Below are 6660 nucleotides of genomic sequence, written 5' to 3' on the forward strand. Positions count from 1 at the left end.
TTATAAACCAACTCTAATTCCTTTTTTTATGGTTTCTTGGGTTATCTGGATGATAGATTGCCAGCTGGGCATTTTCAAACGAGGGCCACCGCCCTTTTCTGCGCGCTGCCAACTCCCACCTCCTTTTTTAGTAATCCAACCTGATACTATGCTTTTTTAATATTTAATAAACGTGTAGTAGATTGCACTACCTGATTATCTGATGCCGGCCTGGTTCGTGGGACCCAGTGTCTAGGCGAGCCGCCGGGGAACCGGAGGAGAAGACCCGCCTCGGACAAAGGGAAGCACTGTCGACAGATTTTTGGTTTCTTCCATCCAGGGTCGGCAGATAGTCCAAATGTGGGTCCCCGTACGGGCCACCAGTTAATGTGGGGTCCAAATGTGGGTAAACCCCGTGTGGCCGGTCATCAGATACAAAAGGAAGTTCAGGCAGAGACAAATGTACTATTTCTTGCCACTGCAGTAGGGAGAAAGAAAGGAGGAACACAGAGGTTCTCGGCTCCAGTGTCTTTCTCCTCCTCCCCCCCAGCCACAGAAAGCTTTTATTTGGTACAAGTAGTTGGGTGGGGCATTTAGACTGATGCGTCATAGGTGGGTGGGCATTAGACTAAAACATAAAAAGATATATAGACAGTGGATAATGAATTATGTTCAGAGAAATACACAAACTATGTATAGAACATTCTTAAGCAACTTCACAGCACCCCTGATCATTTTCAAGATTTTCCTTTATAAATAATTAGTTGTTCAGATCAGCAATTTCAGTTAAATATATTATATAGCAGACAAACACAGTGATATTGTTGTGGAAAATAGACTTGCATTTGTAGAATAGATTTGCATACATTTAGAAAGAAATGTAGAAAGACTTGCTTACAGTTGTGAGAAAAGTCATGTTGACATCATTTCGGGAAGGTCCTTGGCAGACAGTTGAGTTTCCTTAAAAGGGCATGGGACCTGCAAGGACTCTCTGAGCAAACTGAGGCGAACAACATGTCCTAATAAGGGTACGACAGCATCTTCCTTGTTGTTGCGTGAGGACCGGGCCGCCTCTTGGGTTGTACTCAATTGAAGCTATAAAAGCGATTATCGAACCTGCATTTTCTCCAACATTCAGTGGCGCCCAACGTGTTGGCTCATATTGACTTCTCGTCGTGAACGCTGCCCCGACGAGCGGTTGAGGTAAGGACAAGGTTTTTCTTTCCTTACTTAGTTTGCTTGTCGGGGTAAGTTGAGGTGCATTGGGGCTGTGACGTGAGGGCTAAATTTGAAAAGTCGTGCACGTGGATTATTCGTCTGTAGTCGGGCCACAGTTAGGACGGATTGTATAGATTGAGTTGAGATTTATGTCCGGCAACAATCTTGTGCTCAGGGATTGTTGTGGTGTTTTTTGGACGTGCTGCGAAAGTCTGGATAAGAGACAACAGCCAAAGTGTCGGTGTGTGTACATTTAGAGATGGTTAATTCCGGTCCGTATAATTGTCTTGAGATCTGTGTAAAAAGCGGTGGTGAGACATCATCATTTGCTGAAGTGACAGTTCGGGAGTGGACGATCTATATATAGTTCATACGGGGCATGTTTTGTATGTGTTTCCCTAGTCGATTGAGGATTGGGAGGCTGACATGCAAGTTACATTTAAAGAAAAGTGTGGTGCATGAAACCTCGCCATTTTCTGCAATCTGAAAGGTTATACCGGCAGTAGGAAAATGAGCAGTTAATCAGATGTTGTATTATTGAGATAAATTCTCATATAAAAAGCGACTAAGAGACTGTATATGTGAATTGCTGGCATATTTCCGCTCTGAGCGATATCTTGCTCGGGGAATTTTTGGCTGTTAGTGTATGCGTGAGTAGGGCTTGCGCTAATGGTGATGTGCTCTTTTGCCTTTTACAGTCCTGTATGTGTCTTTCGCGTGTCTTAAAGTGTGTTAGAGACGGGAGTATGTTTGAAACATGTGTAATCAGAGCGTGGAGTGGGCAAGTTAATTTAGCTGTTGCTTTTCTCCCCCTTCTCCTTTGACCCGTTCTCCTCTCCACCCCCCCCCCCCCCCAATCTGCCTTATTATCTCCCTAGACGATGGTTTCAAAACAAGGTGCGAACAAATTTTGTAAGAATTTCACAAAATACTCACGACGAGGATACCTTTTTTTACCTTGGGTACAGACGGCACTGAAAAAGGGGGTATTTGGGACGAATGGTCATGCTGTGTTTTTTAATGAATGTTTTTTTCTCCTCGGCTACGTGTGTGAGTATTAACTATTTGTGTGCTGAACGGGTTTGTGTGAGAAACGCGCAGGCGAATTAAATTATTTCCTTTTTTTCGGCTAGGGAGGGGGAAATAATAAATAAAGAGTGGAGTGACTAGTTTTATTTGTATGCAAATCTCGCCCGCTTAGTCTGCGTGTGGCCTCTTGATTTGTGAGATCTTGTTCCGTTAAACATCTTGATGCTTTTTGATGCTTAGGCAGTGTAATAGTTTAAAATTTGAATTTGAGCGTGTTAAATGTTGATATGTATAGTTTGGGTAAATTAAGAAAACGATTTGTCAATGGAGAGAGCATTTTCAAAAGACAATGAGGAGCAGATTAATCGATCTTGAGGAAGACCATGGAAAATTTAAGAATTACTAAGATATTGTCTGCATGGTCATTTAACCTAGAGTAAACATTCGAGTTTGTAAACATGACCGATTTAACAGGATTCTGAAGTCAAACGGACTGTTGAAAAGGACTGAAGATGGACGATATACTGGTCGCTGTGAGGAGATTACAGCGGGAAAAAGAAAAACAAACAAAGAACAAACAAAAACGTTCACTCATCCATTGTCTGCACCGCTTGTCAACAGCAGGGCTGTGGGGACACTGGAGCACATCCAGGCTGTCCTCGAACAGTGAGCAGGGGGCAATCTGAACTGATTGCAGCCAGTTTCAAGAAAAAAGAGAAAGAAAACCGACAATGACCAAGGTCAGTGTTGCACTGATAAGGCTCATGGATACATTCAAGCAGCGGATTACGAGTGAACGTCACAATGGACTGAGCCAGACGTCCAAGGCCGTCAACGAGGCGGGGAAAACAAAAAACACGAGTCTGCATTAAGTCACGTTAGGGTCTTGTTGATTGACAAAGTGTTTACAAATCTGAGGAAGATTGATACATTTGGATTGTAAATTATTTTATTTTTAACACAGGAATACTGCTAAAATTGTATTTTGAATATGCTTTCCTGGAAACGGTGATGTGTTTCTCCAGATGCAGGAGCATCAGGAGGATTTTTAAGGAGAATAGGTAACAGGAAAATACCTTTGATTTTATATCAGTTGACAATAGCACAATTTAGATCATTGTGCAAGGGGGGAGGTTGTAAAATAGCTGAAGAAAAAAGGTTACAGGTCTTCATATTTACAGGCCACGGTAGACGAAGTGCGCAACCAGTGTGAAATCTGTGCAGAGAATAATATCAGGAAATGTAGCAGTTCCATCAAAAGATCTAGGTGCGGAAACAGTAATTAAGTTTTTGATCAGAGAAGTTATTCCGCAATTTGGTATACCATCAGAAATAAGCTCAGATAATCATAATAAGCATTTGTTCAAAAGGTCGTGAAGGGCATCCTACAAGAATTACACATTAAACAACAGTTTGGTGCAGTGTATCACCCACAAAGTCAGGGGACGTGGAAAGAGTAAATGGAACATTAAAATCAAAGATAAACAAGATCTGTGCGAGTACTAGGCTCAACTGAGGGGATGCGCTACCGTTAGCGCTGATGAGTTATCGCATGCAAACTCATCGGATCACACATTTAACACCGCATGAAATGCTAACAGGCAGACCGATGCCAGCGCCGCATCTGGGAGGTCCCTATAAGGGCCCGCCACTTGAGCAACTACAAACTGAACTGAGAGACTGTATGAGACAATTGACGGCTGGTGAAGAGACAAGAGTCCAAGATCGAACAACCATTCGAGAAGACGGTGGTCCCAGGGGATCTCGTCTCCATCAAGGTGTTTCGACGAAAGTGGAACCAACCGAGGCGTGAGGGACCGTACACCGTCGTGACCGCAGTCCAGGTCGAGGGCAGCTCAACCTGGTACCATCTGAACCACTGTACCAAGGCTCACGCTGCCACCGTCAATGGGACCAACCAAGATCAACAGGGCAGTAACGTTAAATTAGGAAAACAAGATGTGTATGATAAAGTTGTGTGTGGTAATAAGTTGTTTGATATGGTTGTTACTAGGAGCAGAGCTCGAGAAATCGCAACGGCGGATGGAAATCGCGGGTCCGGAAGTGCAGCCGGAGATCCGAACAGCGGCGCTGCAGTTGCAGACCTTGACGCATCAAAGAGACAGCAGCCTGGTTAAGTGTGACACTACTGTACAACATGCCAAAACGGTTGAGAATTTGGAAAGTACAAGTACATTTCACCTCATGAAAGGCTCACTGGCCCCAAGGTATGGAAGCTCAAAAGTACCAAAATTAAATTATTACGGGAAAAAAAAGGAAATGTGAGATAAGACGAAAACGTGCAAAATGTAATTTGTAAAATATGGTGTCATAAGAAACATGCACTCAAAATCTTTTAAAGGGACAGTGTGTATAATTTGACCCCAAGATGTCTCTGCATTGTGTAGTGCAACCGAAATAAGAGTGCTTAACAGGACAAAATACGATGAAAAAAAATAATAATAACGAATAAAGCGAGTCGAAGTGCAAAAAAAAAAAAAAAAAAATATATATATATATATATATATATATATATATATATATATATATATACACTGGACTGTCTCAGAAAATTAGAATATTGTGATAAAGTTCTTTATTTTCTGTAATGCAATTAAAAAAACAAAAATGTCATACATTCTGGATTCATTACACATCAACTGAACTATTTCAAGCCTTTTATTATTTGAATATTGCTGATTTTGGCTTACAGCTGAAAAAAACTCAAAAATCCTATCTCAAAATATTAGAATACTTCCTCAGACCAAGTAAAAAAAATAATTTTATAACAGCAAAACTAAATCAAACATTTGAAAATGTCCATTGATGCACTCAGTACTTGGTTGGGAATCCTTTTGCACGGATTACTGCATCAATCCGGCGTGGCATGGAGGCAATCAGCCTGTGGCATTGCTGAGGTGTTATTGATGCCCAGGATGCTTCGATAGCGGCCTTCAGCTCATTTGCATTTGTAGGTCTGGTGTCTTTCATCTTCTTCTTAACTATACCCCACAAATTCTCGATAGGGTTCAGGTCAGGGGAATTAGCAGGCCAATCAAGGACAGTGATGCTATGGTCAGTGCACCAGTTACTGGTGGTTTTGGCACTGTGGGCAGGTGCCAGATCATGCTGGAAAATGAAATACTCATCTCCATCGAGCTTTTCAGCAGATGGAAGCATGTAGTGCTCTAAAATCTCTTGGTACACAGTTGCATTTACTCTGGACTTGATGAAACACAGTGGACCAACACCAGCAGCTGACATGGCTCCCCAAACCATTGCTGACTGTGGGAACTTCACACTAGATTTCAAGCAACTTGGATTTTGCTCCTCTCCAGCCTTTCTCCAGACTCCGGCGCCTTGACTTCCAAATGAAATGCAAAACTTGCTTTCGTCTGAAAAGAGGACTTTGGACCACTCTGCAACTGTCCAGTGCTTCTTCTCCATAGCCCAAGTCAGACGCTTCTTCCGTTGTCTTGAGTTCAGAAGTGGCTTGACCATGGGAATACGGCTATTGTAGCCCATTTCCCGGACACGTCTAGTTAAGAAGAAGATGAAAGACACCAGACCTACAAATGCAAATGAGCTGAAGGCCGCTATCGAAGCATCCTGGGCATCAATAACACCTCAGCAATGCCACAGGCTGATTGCCTCCATGCCACGCCGGATTGATGCAGTAATCCGTGCAAAAGGATTCCCAACCAAGTACTGAGTGCATCAATGGACATTTTCAAATGTTTGATTTAGTTTTGCTGTTATAAAATTATTTTTTTTACTTGGTCTGAGGAAGTATTCTAATATTTTGAGATAGGATTTTTGAGTTTTTTTCAGCTGTAAGCCAAAATCAGCAATATTCAAATAATAAAAGGCTTGAAATAGTTCAGTTGATGTGTAATGAATCCAGAATGTATGACATTTTTGTTTGTTTAATTGCATTACAGAAAATAAAGAACTTTATCACAATATTCTAAATTTCTGAGACGGGGGTTTTGGGTTTTTTAAGGGTTATTGTTCTATCTTCGTTATTCATTATCCATTATCCGTTATCAGTCAGTTCATAATACGCTACAAAGCCTAGGAGCCGGGACACTTACTCTCAGCTAAAAGGCCAAGCTAAGGTCCTAGCCCTAAAGCCTTGCTGCGATCATTGCGAATGCACCGTTCCCGGAGGTACTGCAATACCGGGCCGATGCGTGGAATTTTCTGAGACAGTCCAGTATATATATATATTGTGTCATATCCGCTGCCTTTAGGTGATGCTCATGTTATAGAAAACTCCAGTAACTCCAGTTTACAGTCACGCTGTCACACCAGCAGTCCCCGTTTTGGATGTAAATTGCTAAAAATACTTTATAAGGAAGCTGATTAAACAATTTAGGTTCACTATCGAGACATTTTTTAATAGAAACTCACAGAAAAAAACTTTAACCCAAA

The sequence above is a fragment of the Urocampus carinirostris genome, chromosome 10, assembly GCF_059441175.1.
Source record: "Urocampus carinirostris isolate Australia breed hairy pipefish chromosome 10, RoL_Ucar_1.0, whole genome shotgun sequence".
In the NCBI taxonomy this organism is placed as follows: domain Eukaryota; kingdom Metazoa; phylum Chordata; class Actinopteri; order Syngnathiformes; family Syngnathidae; genus Urocampus; species Urocampus carinirostris.